At 46.7% G+C, this 15,176-nt stretch overlaps 1 protein-coding gene across 2 annotated transcripts in view; it reads left to right on the forward strand.

Moving 5' to 3' along the window:
- CPA6 (carboxypeptidase A6) overlaps nucleotides 1-15,176 on the forward strand; it is a 919,575-nt gene that overhangs the window by 731,493 nt on the left and 172,906 nt on the right. The window lies entirely within an intron of this gene.

Genomic DNA, 15,176 nt, shown 5'->3' on the forward strand with positions numbered 1-15,176 from the left:
TGATGTTTTTCTGGGGTCGGGAAGGAGCGTTCAGTGCACCTCCTGCAAGAACTAATTTTCCCCTTCCCTCCCCTACTCTTCCAACCTCCCTCGTCTACCCCTGCCCCCGCAGAATTCCCTACTCCCATATAGCACTTGCTTTAAATAGGTACCTTTTTGTCTTTTGTCCATGCTGCACAGCAACTCGCCGGTGCTGTACAGCGAGTTGCTGTACAGCATTTCTAAAAAACATTGGCAAAGCTTATAGGACCCCAAGGCAAGTCCTATTGGTTCTATCAATGCTTCTTTTTACCAGTAGTCCCGAGATCCTGGAATCTGAAACCAGTTATGAGAGACTAAACTGGGCCCTGATTATTGTTTGTGTCTCTGAACCTACCTGGATAAACTGAGCACCCTTATCCACCACACAACTCACTGTATTACTCCCCACCTCTGAACGAATCAATGATTGAGGCTTTGTTAATTTATAAAACTGCCGTAGGGAGGTACATACAAAAAGACCTCATGATTATTGGCCCCTACCTGAAAAAAACCAGCATAAACCAAGATTAGGGTCAATGTACATGAAGCAGGGGCTCCCATGAGAAACCCTGAAACAAGCAAACAATAGCTGTCGGTCAGTTGTGACCAAAGTACCCGAGCTGGCATGAAAGCCAGCTGCTGAGCCCAATTCAGCGTGCAAATAAATTAAATACCTAATATCCGTGTGACTTTAGTTGTTCCTCATGTAACGCCTGTTCCAGCAGGAATATGTACGCTTCTTTCGTCTGAACATTTGGATTTTCTTTTTCTTTTTTTAGGTTTTTAGTTAAAAAAAATGTCCTAACTATATGATGGAAGGCTTGTTAATAAACGGTGGAGGCAAATTTATATTTTTGGTATTGGAAATCTACTTACATCGTAAAAGGTAATAAGGATCCTCCTAATGTAGGGAGACAGCTATCAAGTGGGAAGGTCAGATGTTAGATGTTACATTCACATTGGGATCATTTACAGACCTCACCAGCACCAATTGCTTTCATCCTCCAAAAATCTTTATAGCTGTTTGAGAGAATGGGCTCTCACATCTGTGGCCACTCAGGCTTTATGAAATCCGCTTTCCCTTGAAAAATGCAACACTTGTATTTTTTTTTAAAGTTACACATTTTTGATCAAGTTGTTTGTTCTGAATATATTTATTGGCTGAGGGACCTATTCTTATAGAACTTCTTCAAGCTTTCCACATTTATAGCTAAGTCAGGTATTGGATTATTATTTGGGTGACTTCAGAACACTATTGCACCTAACAGAGCCACAGTTCTCCCAAAATGCCCCAATAGCCCAGCACCCTCAAAAGGTGTAGTATGGATCCGATTGGTTGGTGGAATTATCAAACAAATAGAAGATGAGAAGATGTTATGACCCATTTTTTCAAGTCAACCTTCAATAGAATTGATCATTTAATGATACAGGCTTTTCAAACCTAACCCTATTACTAAATCGTACAATAGGAGATTTCAGCAAATGGCAAACATAGTCTGTTTCATAACATGAGAAAAATGATTAAAGTCCACCAAAACGTCCTTATCAACTTGTAATGAGAACAAGTGACAAAGGTGAAAATCAAAATATTATTCTCTCCAACACTAGTCTACAAGTCGTTTTTATACAGTGCTAACAAAGTCAGGAGATTGCCTCTGAGCTCTACATTTGGTCTCAGTGGATTTGCTCGTATGACCTGGGGGTGACCCCGGCAATAATTTGACTCCCTACCAAAGGACATTTTCAAAATTAGCTGCCTCGACTGTAAAGCCCTTCACCTATAGGAACGTGCATTACCTCTACGTCCCTCGTCCTCGACCCAGTCATCACTCATGAGGTATTCCACACGACAGGAAACAAAACAGGAAACGCTTTCTGACTCCACCCACCCTCCTCTCAGGTGCTATAATACACCCCACCACCAGAAACAAATCCTGTTTTGTTTCCTGTCGGTTGGATGCTGATGGGTGACGCTTGGGTGAGTGCCGGGCACTTACCTGCTTCGGTTGTCCTGTGGTGTTCCTCCTTTGCTGGGCCCTGGGGGTGCTCATGGACCTACGTGGGACCTTTTTGGAGGCAGGCTGCTGGGCTTCCTGCACTTCGCTCGTGGCGGGGACCCTGGGTTGCGGGGCTTCTCGGGTCCCCGTGGTTTTTGCCCCTGGATCCTGGACTCTTCCTTGTCTCCGCGGACGTTTGGGCTGTTACCCTCGCGCCCTGACTTTGCCGGTCGCTGGGGTGTGGGCCATGTGGTGGAGCATTCGCTTCCTGGACGGTTGGTGGCGGACTGGCTGCCCGCGTTCTCCGGTCCTTTCGGGCGGGGCGCGCTCACCTCCTGGCTCCGGTTCCGCCCCTCCCTTCGCTTGGCAGTGTGGGGGCCGTTTCTTCCTATGTTTGAAGCCGCATTGTAGGGGCTGGACGCGGGATACCGTTCTCGTCCTCGGAGCCTCATTTTTGCTTGAGCGGGCACCCGGGTGGGCTCCGGGTTCCCTGGCTTCCCTGGCTTCCTTCCTGGATTGGCTGCTCGGATCCTTGCGATGACGTCATCGTCTCCTTTCCGCATTGGTGACTCGGGGTGTTTTTCCTTCGTCGGTGCTCCTGGATGACTCGTTTTTCTGCCGCCTCCTTCTACATCCTCGGTTTCCAAGCGGCTGCAGCTGTGGGGTGAGTGTTTTCCTCCTATTTATGGCGGGATTTCGTTTTCTTCTCTTCAGTGCCACTTGTGGAGTTGCTGTGTTGCTTTGCTGGTTTGCTGTTCATAATGGGGAAGCACCATAGGAAGAGAAAGCATGTCTCTCCTGTTGGGTCATCCTCTTCCGACAGTGGTGATTCTGCCCCTGCTGGTCGGAGTGCTGGTCTGGGTGACTCGAAAAGGCTGAAGCTGTTGATTTTGGAGACGCTGTCCGAGCTCAAGGCTTCGAAGAAGGGTGCTGGGGGTCGCTCGGAGTCCCCTGCTCCCCTTTATTCTGATATCTCCTCCTCTGCTTCCTCTGATGAGTCCGCTTTGGGTGCGGTGGATCTGCAGGGCAAGTACGTTTCGAAGGAGCTGTTGCCTGATATTCTTGGTCATGTTAGGGAGAATATGGGCTTCCCTGAGGTCTCTGTGGCCAGTACCTCCCAGGATGCTGTTCTGCCGCAGTTTCGGAGGCCTGTGTCTTCTTCCATGCCCGTCCACCCCTTTGTTATGGATGTCCTTCTTAAGGAGTGGAAAGACCCGGACCATATTTCTTTGCCCAGGTTCATGTCTAAGCTGTATCCTTTGCAGGATTCGGAGGTTGCCCTGCCTGATTCGGTGCAGGTGGACTCTATTGTTGCTTCCCTGGTGGGTCGGCCTTCCATGGCTGATGATAATATCCTGAAGGATGGAGTTGATAAGAAAATTGACTCTGCGCTGAAGAAATCCTATGCTGGCTCTCACCTGGCTCTTCGGTCGGGTGTTTATGGTGCTTATGTTGCGCAGTCTTTGTTGGCTGACTTCAAGACTTTGTTTTCTACTATGCAGGAGGGGGGCACTTGTCCGGAGTTGCTGGAGTCTATGGAACGTCAATCGGAGTTCCTTTCAGACATTGCCTTTGACTCAGTCCGGGCTTCTGCTCTGTCTTGTGGTTCCTCTGTGGCTGCCCGTCGGAACTTGTTGCTGCGGGGTTGGAAGACGGATGCGGCGCAGCGTTCTATGGCCTTGCGGTTGCCATTTTCAGGTACTCTTCTTTTTGGGGACGCACTGGAGGACAAGCTCCATAAGGTTTTCAAGGAGAGGAAGCATTCTTTGTCCTTCCGTCCTGCCCCTTCTCATAAGGGATCCTCCTTTTCGAATGCGAGGTCCTTTCGCCAGCCTTCAAGGTTTCAGCAGTCCTCGTTTAGAGGCCAGCGTGGTGCTCGTGGGTCCTTTCCTCGGAGGTTCCAGAAGAAGCCCCAGCCGGATGGTGGGTCTGGCGCTCCTCGTTCCTGACTACGCCGCTCCGGTGCCCGTTCTCGCTGGTGGTCGGCCCGCGGTTGGTGGGAGACTGCGGCTGTTCCTCCCTGCTTGGTTGTTGACGACCTCCGACCAGTGGGTACTGGATGTTGTGTCCAGGGGTTACCGGATAGAGTTCCTGTCTCCCCCACCTCCCTCGGGTGTTGTGGTGACCCCATTGCCTTCGGACCCGTCTCGTCGTCTGGGGTTGTTGGAGGGTGTTCAGGTCCTGTTCGACAAACTGGCGATTGTCCCGGTCCCCCCCCTGGAACGTGGACTGGGGACTTATTCGGTTGTCTTTGTGGTCCCGAAGATCACGGGGGGTTTCCGTGTTGTCATCAATCTTCGGGCCCTGAACTTGTTTGTGCGCAAGATCACTTTCAAAATGGATACTTTGCAGAGGGTGATCCCATTGATCCAGGAGGGCTGGGTGTTTACCTCTCTGGATCTCCAGGATGCATACCTTCATGTTCCGATGGCGTTGGTGGATCAGCAGTTCCTGCGCTTCTGCCTGGAGGGTCGTCACTGGCAGTTTTGCGTCCTCCCCTTTGGTCTCCGGTCCGCCCCCAGGGTGTTCACCAAGGTGGCGGCTCCCTTGGTGGCTCATCTCCATCTCCTGGGGGTATCCGTTTTTCCTTACTTGGACAACTGGCTGCTGCAGGCTCCTTCTCCAGAGGTCATGTCTCGCCACCTTTCCTTGACCATGCGTACGCTCGAGGATCATGGGTTCCTGGTCAATCTGCCGAAGAGTCACCTGGAGCCTGCCACTCGGAGGACTTTCATTGGGGCCGTGTTCGACTCAGTTCTGGGCATGGTTTTTCTCCCGGAGTCCAGGATTCTGCGTCTTCAGTTGCTGTTGAGGAGGTTGCTTTCCCGGGATTCAGCTCCTCTGCTGCAGTGGCTGGTGGTTCAGGGCCACATGTCTGCCACCGTGTTCACGGTGCCCTGGGCCAGGGCTCATCTTCGACCTCTGTTGTGGCATGTTCAGAGTTGGGTCTCCTTTCCTGTCCAGGACTTCTCGATTCCTGTGCCTGTGACTCCGGAGTTGGTGTCTGCTCTCCAGTGGTGGCTGGACTCTTCGAATCTGTCGAGGGGCTTGTGGTTCCATCCTCCAGCTCCCTTGGTGTTGACGACGGATGCCAGCGCTTTCGGTTGGGGTGCGACTCTGGGCCGTTGGTCGGTGCAGGCTCGTTGGCTTCCTTCGGAGTCGCACCGCTCTTCCAATTGGAGGGAGCTGTCTGCGGTGGAGAGGGCTCTCCGCCTTCTCAAGGATCATCTTCTGGGGTGCAACGTGTTGGTGAGGTCGGACAACACTGTGACTGTGGCCTACATCAACCACCAGGGCAGTACCCGCTGCCTCTCCTTGAATTTGGTGGCCTGTGCGATTGCGAGTTGGGCCGAGTGTCATCTGGTGGCTCTCTCTGCTGTGCACATTCGGGGTGTGGACAACGTGGTTGCCGATTCCTTGAGTCGGAGGTTCCCGTCCTCTCTCTCCCTGTGCCTGGCCCCTCGGATTTTCCGGTTGCTCTGCCGGAGATTCGGGACTCCGGTTCTGGACCTGTTTGCCTCCCGGTCCAATGCCTTGCTTCCCCTGTTCTGCTCCAGGACCCCGGAGTCGGGGGCTTGGGGGGTGGATGCCTTGTCTGTCCTTTGGCCTCCTTGGTTTCTCTATGCGTTTCCCCCCTTTCCTCTGATCCCTGCTTTCCTGCTGAAGGTTCGTCGGGTGGGGGCTCAGGTGGTGGCTGTTCTTCCTTATTGGCCTCGCCGCTCCTGGTTTCCTCTGCTTCTGGGTCTGGCGGTGGGCCCTCCGTGGATCCTGCCCCGCTATCCCTCTCCGCTGTGTTCCCCGTCTCCCTCCCTGTTGGTTCCTCTCACCTTGGCGGTCTGGAGGTTGAACGGTTGTCTCTTGGAGTCCGGGGTCTGCCCGACCACCTCATCACTGTGATGCAGGCATCTCGTCGGAAGTCCACTCTGTCCTCCTATTCGAGACACTGGGCTTCTTTTTCTTCTTGGTGTGTTGCCCTGGATCTGTCTCCTACCTCTTGTGGTGTTTCTTCTATTCTGCAGTTTTTTTTGGAGGGTTTTCAAAAACACTATGCTTTGTCCACTTTGAAGGGTCAGTGGGCTGCTGTTCGGGCCTTTCGTGATCCGGCTTCTCTTCTTCCTTCGGACGGGTTGCTGGTTTCCCGTCTGTTTAGGAGTTTCTCTCTTTCTGCTCCTTCTGTCCGCTCACCGGTTCCTCCTTGGGATCTCTCTTTGGTTCTGGGTGCCTTGCAGTCCCCTCCCTTTGAGCCTTTGGAGTCGGTGGAGTTGAAATTCCTGTCTTTCAAAGTTGCTTTTTTGGTGGCTGTTACATCTGCTCGGAGATTGGGGGAGCTTACGGCTTTGCGTTGTTCACCCCCCTTTTTGAGGTTTCTGGACGACGCTGTGGTCCTTTCCTTGGACCCCGGTTTTATGCCGAAAGTTCGTTCCCGTTTCCATTCCTCCCAGGAGTTGGTTCTTCCTTCTCTCTGTCCTTCTCCTTCCTCTCCTTCTGATGTCTTGCTTCATTCTTTGGATGTGAGAAGGGCGTTGTCTGTTTATGTTGATCGTTCTGCTGGGTTTCGGTCTTCTGACTCCCTCTTCGTGACCTTTGGTTTGGCTGGTAGGGGTAAGGCTGCCTCTCGTCTTACTTTGGGTCGCTGGATCAAGGCTGTGATCTTGTTGGCTTACCAGGGCTCTGGTTTGCCTTGCCCGTCTGGGGTCCAGGCGAGATCTACCAGGGGTGTGTCTGCTTCCTGGGCTGCCTTCCATGGGGTTCCCCTTGAGGAGATCTGTAGGGCGGGTACCTGGGCGTCCGAGTCCACTTTTGTGCGACATTATCGGTTGAATTGTGCTCTGTCTAGCCGCCCTAATTTTGGTTCTGGTGTGTTGCAAGCTGTGGGGATCCCCCCATCTGTTTGATTCTGTTTATTTCTGTTTTGTTAATAAACTGTGTCTTGCTGCACTCCTTGGTCTCTGTTCTGTTTCTGTTTGTGGTGTGCCAAAGGCCTTTGTGGGGTTGCTTTGGTATGCCTCATGAGTGATGACTGGGTCGAGGACGAGGGACGTAGAGGTAATGCTATGATTACGTACGGTAATCCCCATTACTCTTAGTCCTACTCGTCCTCGACGCAGTCATACGACCCGCCCGCCCTCCCTTTCCAGGCCTTTGGTGCTTGGTACATCAGGATTTGTTTCTGGTGGTGGGGTGTATTATAGCACCTGAGAGGAGGGTGGGTGGAGTCAGAAAGCGTTTCCTGTTTTGTTTCCTGTCGTGTGGAATACCTCATGAGTGATGACTGGGTCGAGGACGAGTAGGACTAAGAGTAATGGGGATTACCGTACGTAATCATAGCAATATGAGCAACACGCACTATTGGTAAATCTTCTCACCACTTCAAGTGGCCAAGAATTCCTACCTAGGTGGGTAAAAAATTATCGGTACGTGGAAACACCTATAGGTAAGGCCTCAAAGCTTTAAACCTATCCCTCAGGTGCTGGACCATCACTCTTCAACTGTCCCCCGCAGCTGCCCTACAAACTGCTTCCACTCTCCTGTGGCTCAGCAGAGGCCCACCAAGACCCGCCATGCCCCCACGGAGCCCCATGTTTTATAGGGAATGGCGTTTATTTCAACTTGCTTCGATCGCACCCTTGTTTCTTGAAAACTGTCGTCTATTGTTGTTCCCTTTTCTAGTTTCCTCCACAGTGCACTAATGCCCCATAGCTTAAGGCGTTATATAGAATGGTTCAATAAATAAATAAAACATATACCTGGGTTTCCCAATCACTCTCGCTCCTGAATTGTGTTTCCTAATATGATCATAGTCCGCGTGATTAAACAAGTGATGCAGCTGAAAGTAATTCTATAAAGAAACATTGCAGGACACCTTTATATAAATGTGTTTTGCATTGCTTTCATGCGGGCTGAAATTACAATGGATCTTTAGTTGTAAAAAAACATTCGGCTTCAAACGAAAACATTTTCCACTTTCCACTGAGGAAAACCACTTAAGATCTACAACTGGAAAAGCAAAGTCGCCTTGACATTTCTAACTGGTTTTATTGAGGCTGAAGGGAGGGAGAGAGGAGGAGACAGAGTAACACTGATTTAACCTTAAATCTCTTGCAAACACCTCCAGTTTAAGAATTGCTGAAAACAGCTTCTTGCACTACCTTCATATTGCCACGAGGAGGTGCTAATGTGAAGGTCTTTTAAAACTCTGAGTAACAATGAACTTTTAGGTTAAACTTAATGTACTTGTTTTACTGAGGTGTAGTAGAGTAGGTGTGGGAGAATATGTTGTATTACGGATACTACATGATGCTTCATAGTACTTCTTTTCTAACATATATGTGTCTTGTTTAACTCACAACCATTCTCACTTGCCCTCTTGCACCCTTGCCATAATTTAAATTCTGATCATGTGTTGGCATTTAAGGGCATATGTACAAGCACCTATCACCAGCATAATGGCACTTTTTCCGATGTTGTGCTGGTGATAGGGGCTTAACCTTATTTAAAAGGCACTGTTAAGCCACTTGACTTAGCGCTGCCTTGTAAATAAGGCCCCCTTTCACGCTATGGTTAGCGTGAAAGGGGTGGGCAGCGGGTGTTGTACTGGGCGTTCCACCGCAAAACCCATTGATTTGGATGCTGGCCCCTATGTACAAGGACAGCGTACATAGGAGGCAGCGCCAAAATTAAGACCAGGGAAAACCTGGTCTTAACTTGGCAAAAAGAGGAGAAATGCATTATATCTCCTCGTTTTTGCTTTTTCCATGTGTGCTGCCTTAAGCAGCACACATAGCAAAGCAAACTGCCATGTATTGTTTATGTACAGGAGGTCCCCTTTCCTGTACATAAACAACCTGCAAAAAATGCCATTTTGTGACGTTCATGTGTGCTGCATGAAGCAGCACACATAAAAGTGACAACATGGCATTTTAGGATTGTTTATGTGCAGAAAGGGACATCTTCCTACGCATAAACAATCCTCCCCTGCACGAAGGCACCCTTTCGCTATGGTGCAAAGGTGCCTGTGTTGGCACTACACTGCTAAGTGTAGCGCCAGAGCAGGGGGAAATGCAAGGCTGCACCATATCCTTGTAAATATGGTGCAGACTTGCGTTTCTGAAGTGGCGGAGTGAGGCGTTATGCCATGATGGGTAACGCCCACTTCTTCGTACATATATACCTCACTACTGCAATACTGGGAGAGAGTATGGAATCCTGTAGCCTAGTGTGGCGCAGAGCACGTTCCAGGTGCTTGAACAACTTAGAATAGACATTCAGTTTAAAAGAACACAAATAATAGATTTCTTTTTTAAGTAGATTTATTTGAAATGTTTCCTAAAAGTGTTCTGGTTGATCAGTTATCTTAACTTTATTATAACCATGTTAAAATGTACATTTCTCAAAAAATTAATTCCTCCTACTCTGGTGACTTTTTATATTTGCAAGTGTGCAGATAATTATTATTTTTTCGATGGTTCATGATTGTATCAACGATGTTTAGTCGGAGCAGCTCCAAACAATTCAGTTGCCTGATAAACTTCTATATTTGAAGGAACTTAAGTTGTTAAATTCATCTTAGTTAAAGAAATGATTGCCTTCATTAAAACCCAATGGTTCACATTACTTCCCTAGTACAAACCACGAGCTATGGAGTCTGTGTACTCGGGTTTACTCCGCCTCATGACCAGCTCGTTAACTTAGGGCTCTATAACTTTTCTTCCATATAAGGTATCCATGCCAACTTTACATACTTATTTTCTAACATGCTGGGAATAATAAAGGTACCCAGGGTTTGTGAACTGCCCTGGAGGCGGCTGAGAAAATAGCCAAAATATAACAACATTTTGAGTTTTGAGGGAAAATTCGGAAAAAAGGGCTCTGGATAAAAGTGTCTGTTTTTTCCCTAAAAATTGAATCAGCGAATGGCTTGCTGTGCTAAAGTAATCATCTTCCGAACTTTCGGGAACATTTTTACCACAATATTGCTATTTTTCAAAGAGTTTGCCCATTTGTTCTATTTATTTGTGCTCATAGCCTGCTTCCAGCTTGTGGTGGAAACGAGCGTGAAACAAATGGGTGATTCAGGAAAGCTATACATTTCTGAAAAGTAGACAAACTTCCAAATTCAGCAAAGAGTCGTGTGTGGATCCCTAAATATTTTCTCAAAGAAACTAAGGGCCTGATTTAGATCTCAGCGGATGGGTTATCCATCACAACGGTGGCAGACATCCCATCTGCCGAAATCTAAATCCCATTATATCCTATGTGCTTATATTCCTGCGGACAGTATGTCCTTCACTGTTGTGATGGAGTAACCCGTCCGCTGAGATCTAAATCAGGCCCTAACTGTTTAACTAAAGAAACATTGAAAATGAGGAGGGAAAAACAGTCATTTATGACATTGTTTTCATCTGTAACTTTTTTGTTACGATGTTCGGTTTACAAAAGCAATATACCATTACATCCACGAGATCCTACTGATTGCAGGGACATATAGAGTTTGTAGGTTCTTCAAGAACCCACGGCACCCAAAGTCAACTACTGAGCTGCACCATACAATGGATTTTCATTCTGTACTGAGCATAGACCAATTCATATGATGAAATAAGTAAATGAGTAGAAAATTGGTATCAAGAAAACCAATGTATATCTGGGCTGTGATGTGGAGTTTAGGAGCAGTAGTTGAAATTGTGGATTCCCATACTAGCATAAGATTTAGAGGGTATTTTTCAAAATATCTTCTTTCTTATACACTGGATTACATTTGGAAGGCACAAATGCGATGAAATGCAATGTGTAATAACACATGTCCTAGTATTTTATGCTCCCATGTGTCTTCCGATAAAAATGGTACCTTACTTATGTGGGTAGACCTAGTACCCGCTCCAGGAAACAGGCAAAAACACAACATGGATGGATCACATTTTTACACTCAAAACTGACCTGTTTTTTCCAATGTGGGTAGTCCCACATTGATTTTAGGCCCAGGCTCAGCCAGCACCCAGAGAAAGCTAGCAAACGTCCATTTTTTAAAACTAGACACCTAGGCGATTCCAGGGTAGGGTGACTTGCATGGTTCTTACCAGGTTTTGTTACCCAGAATTATTTAAATATCAAACATTGACTAAAAGACATATTTTCCTCACATTTCTGTGATATGGAATCTGCGGGGAGCCACAACTTTCCTTCTACCCAGCATTTCCCCGAGTCTCCTTATAACTCACTTGTATGGGTAGGTCTAGTACCCACAACTAACATGGATATGTCACATTTTTCCACTCAAAACTGGTCATTTTCTAGCAAGGTGGATTGCTGCGGATTTTGGGCCTTAGATCAGCCGGCACTTAGAGAAACCTTACAAACCTGCTCATTTTTTAAAACTAGACACCTGGTGGAGTCCAAGGTGGAGTGCCTCACATGGATCCCATGATGTGTTCTTACCCAGAATGCCCTGCAATCCTCAAACTTTGCCTGAAATCACGCATTTTCCTTAGATTTCTGTGATGGAAACTTCTGGAGGTCTCAGGAATCCACAGAATTCCTACTGCCCAGCATTACCCCACTTGTGCTGATAAAAACGCTGCGCCTCTTGTGTTGCTGGGTATAGTGCCCATGACAGCAACCGGTCAAAGCAAGGTCAATGGGAACCAGTTTCATTACAAAAGGACACATTTGCTTTTTTAGGCACAGGGAAATTTACGTAATTTGCACAAAATCACAGGATGATGAGCTGACACCGAGATTCGCACCTGGTTCCCCAGTTCCAAAGTTGGCATCTCTGGCCATTACACCATCTTCATCTCAATTTTGTATGTGAAAGGTGGCAATTTCTGCCCTCACATCCACTGAGCTGTTTAGCTGGTGATTGCTTATAAGAAGAAAGTGCCAAAAGTCAGGAACTCTACCAAGTGGCATTATGACATATGATATATCAGCCATTCCTGGCTGTTCAGTCAACAGTAAAATGCATTGTGGAGCTTGTAGTTTTGCTTCTAACACTTTCATTCAAAGGACTGTTGGCTAAAATATCAGAACTGGGTGAAGGTGTTTTACGTGAAATGGAACCCTTGTTAAATAACATTTTACAAAGTTGGCTACCCCATTTAAAAAACTGCTTGTTTTACACATAAATCCCGTAATAAACTTTGCTTAACTTTTTTGTGGGGGTTCACTTTTTAATTTACATCAAGCATTAAAACAAAAAAGGCACAATAAAGCATACATAAAAATAGCAAAAACGAGGAGAAATAAATGTTGGCGCTGCCTCCTATTTACGCCACCCTTGTAAATAGGGGCAGAGGCAAAATCAATGGGTGTAGTGGTGGAACGCCCACCGCAGCACGCATTGCCCTCCCCTTTCACGCTAAGTAGGGGAGTAAGTATAGTGTGAAAGGGTGCCTTATTTACAAAGCAGTGTTAAGCCACGTTAAGTGGCTTAACACTGCCTTGTAAATAAGGCGAAGCCCCTATCGCCACCACAACGTCACTAAAATTGACGTTGTGGTGGAGATGGGGGCTTGAAAATATACCCCACGGTCTCTTACACAACAAAAAGTACAACACATGTAGCTAACACACTATAGAAGGAGTGGGAGGAGTTAAAGGACATACACCCTTATTCTGACAGTTATGTTCTTTCCTTGTTAAACTGTCAAATTTCTATTACAATTCTGTGTAGGTGCTACAATGTTTTTTTACATCAAATGAGGGATTGGGCAGCAGCAGTACACGCTTTGCTTTCACACAGAACAGGTACAGCATTACAATAGAAAATCAAGCCTGGGTCTTTGAGAAATTCTCTTATCCCCAGAAAGACCACTTTTGGGACTATTTTAGTGAATGAGGTTGAGCTGTGCTTCCCGTGGGGGTACGGGCTGAGGGCAACACAAGCTATGGCAGCAAACAAGTGCTCCTGGAGTACACCCCTTGTCTCATGGTTCGCACTTTCCTGTCCCAATTGTATTGTGATTTTACCAAGACATTGTGAGGGCAGCTCTACCTTCCACCATCTTAGGCCTTGAATAATCTTAATGAAAACTCTTCTTAGTTGTTGAGTCACTTCCTTGTCCCATATAACAGTGCAAATATATGAGTAGCATTTTTATATTGTCCAGAAAAGGAGTGTTGCAGGGTTTCTGTACTCACACAGAACTGTGCACAGAGGAGTGGAACCTCGGCAAATTAGGGTGTCCCAAAACTTACCTTAGCAACCAACTCACCCCTTACCGAGCTAGCTACAGTGTCTCATTGGACATATCAAACACCCAATGTTTAGACAAACCAGAACATGAACTTACAGTACCTCAGGGTACGTGGGACTCATGAACACTCTTTCGTTATATTATCATTACAAACCAGAACATGGAGTAAAGAAGACACATGTGCATTTGAAATGTTTATTTACTAATGCCGTCTTCTCAGGCGCAGTATCTTTGATAATACAAGTATACTTATTATCAGTAGCAAAATTATCAGCATAGTTACTAAGACATAAAAAGCGAATGGTGACAGCATGTTAACATGCTGTAATGAATAAGAGTTAACAACACTTATATCTCACCCTCCCTAACACATATATTATATTATTATCTAAGAAGGTCTCTTTGGGTTGTTTTAGGGCGGGCCCATACCTTAGTGTCCTAGCATGAAGGAATCACATCAGCATACACCAGCTCTCTCTGCATGTGCACCGCATCAAGTGTGTTAACAATTCTCGTGCAAAGCAATATCAATCCCGCCTCAAGCCCAAGTTGGCAAAGGCTGCACTTGTGTTATGACTATGAAGGCGTGGAGATCAGACCTCATAACAATTCCATATCGTGTTGCTCCTGAAACTTCAGCACTCTCCGTGCAGACATGTTTTATTAAACAAGACTGATATCAGAGCAATAACATATTATTCTCACATACACCACGGCAAACCACTAGGTTGAAAGCTAAGTCAACAATTAAGGGTCGTGTGCAGAAGTTGCAAGAAAGGAAAAATGGCGTTTAAATCTCAAATGTACCTATGCTAACTTAACACGATATAAGGATATATAGGAGCTATACAACACCCCCCCATGATCCGAGAACGGACTAAATAAGGTAACAGAAGTGCCATCACATGAGAGCAGAATCCATTTATAAACGAGCATGAATAAAGAATCAATTATAAAAATTAATGCTAAAAAAATAGCCCACAAATATAATGTGGCTCAAGCCAATAGGCAAGGAAAAACAAAATGTCTTGACCAAAAGTCAATAAAGTCAAGGAAATGCTATCAATCAGCATGTCAATTTGAGGCAGTGTCTAAGATAAGACTGTATATGAAAAGTAAGCTGCAACAGCCTCCAGGAGGAAGTCACTGTCCTCATCAGAAAACAGTTCAGCCATCCAATTTAAAAGATGAAAGGAACATACGTGATCTTCCAGCACCGGATCCTCTATAACCATCAGAGGACAGCTCGGTGGGTTCTCAAGAAAACTTAGTTCCAAGAAATTCTGCGCTGCCGACAACACATCCCAGGGACCCATTAGTCCATGTGCCACCGCCAAGGCCATAACCCTTTCGTCAGAACAAACCAACTCGTGAGCAATGATAGGACTCATCAGTTGATCAAAATCGACGTCAGAAGATGCTGGTCCGCAGAGACACAAATCAATGGCCCAAAGGAAATCACAGGTCAGACAGCGAAATACAGGCTGGACACAGGTGAAATAGGAGAACCGAAAAGATAATCCAAACGCCGTGCTTAGAGTCGCTAACGGCAGTGTGCCATAGTAATCAAGCATGCGGTTGCGAAACCGCGTCAGTAGTAGCCGTGCGTGGTCTTGCACAGGAAGGGCATCCATATTTAAAAAGGCAGAAAACCACCAATGCGCCAGCCGCTAATGCAAGCAAAAACGGGAACCCTCCAAACAAGGATGAAAAAATAGAATGGAAGAAAGCAGGGATGACTCCAAAAATCTTCTCAAAGGAAGTCACGAGACCACCGCTAACAACTTTAAAAAAATGTGCTAGGCCCGTTGTGGAGGATGCGTTAAAGATAGAACGGACCATGGCTCCGAAATGCAAGGGCAAATCAGTGTTTAAAAGAGCCTGAACCTCCGTGCGGGTGTTAGCAATGTGAAGCACGAAAGTTTCACGGGCCGAGCTCAAGGCCACCTCTTTCTGGGACAATAGA

This window comes from Lissotriton helveticus, chromosome 4_1 (genome assembly GCF_964261635.1).
Source record: "Lissotriton helveticus chromosome 4_1, aLisHel1.1, whole genome shotgun sequence".
NCBI classification, from domain to species: Eukaryota; Metazoa; Chordata; class Amphibia; order Caudata; family Salamandridae; genus Lissotriton; species Lissotriton helveticus.